Below are 481 nucleotides of genomic sequence, written 5' to 3' on the forward strand. Positions count from 1 at the left end.
TTATTCTTTGGCTTTTAACTCCATGTGAGTTGTGTGGTCCTCTGATGTCTCTTCTTGTTTTACTGTATTTTAGTATTTATTCATTTTATCTATGTTTTATTTATTTTTTTAAACCCAATGCTCTTATTTGGTTTTTACAATATTTTACATTAAATGTTTTGTATGTTTGAGTTTTCTGTGCAGCACTCTGGTAACTTTGTGTTTGTAAAATGTGCTATACAAATAAAGTGGATTGGATCATATTTAGTCGCGTCAGCAGTGAATGAGGACGAAAACAGTAAAACTACTGATTTTGCGCAAACATGTTAGCTTTCAATTGTGCGTAAAAGGCACCAGTGAATGTCAGAATCTTTGTCCATTTTTAATTGTGTGCTAGTAGAGACTGATTACATTCCCTAAACGTATGTTATCTCAATTGTTTGAAATTGAGATAAAGACATAAGTTGTTAATAGATCATGAAGTAACATTTTATTTCAGGAT

At 31.0% G+C, this 481-nt stretch overlaps 1 protein-coding gene across 1 annotated transcript in view; it reads left to right on the forward strand.

The window, feature by feature from the left end:
* LOC116673676 (coagulation factor XIII A chain-like) overlaps positions 1–481 on the forward strand; it is a gene marked incomplete in the record, with an annotated part of 36,089 nt that overhangs the window by 17,600 nt on the left and 18,008 nt on the right.

Source organism: Etheostoma spectabile, chromosome 24 (assembly GCF_008692095.1).
Source record: "Etheostoma spectabile isolate EspeVRDwgs_2016 chromosome 24, UIUC_Espe_1.0, whole genome shotgun sequence".
Lineage (NCBI taxonomy): Eukaryota > Metazoa > Chordata > Actinopteri > Perciformes > Percidae > Etheostoma > Etheostoma spectabile.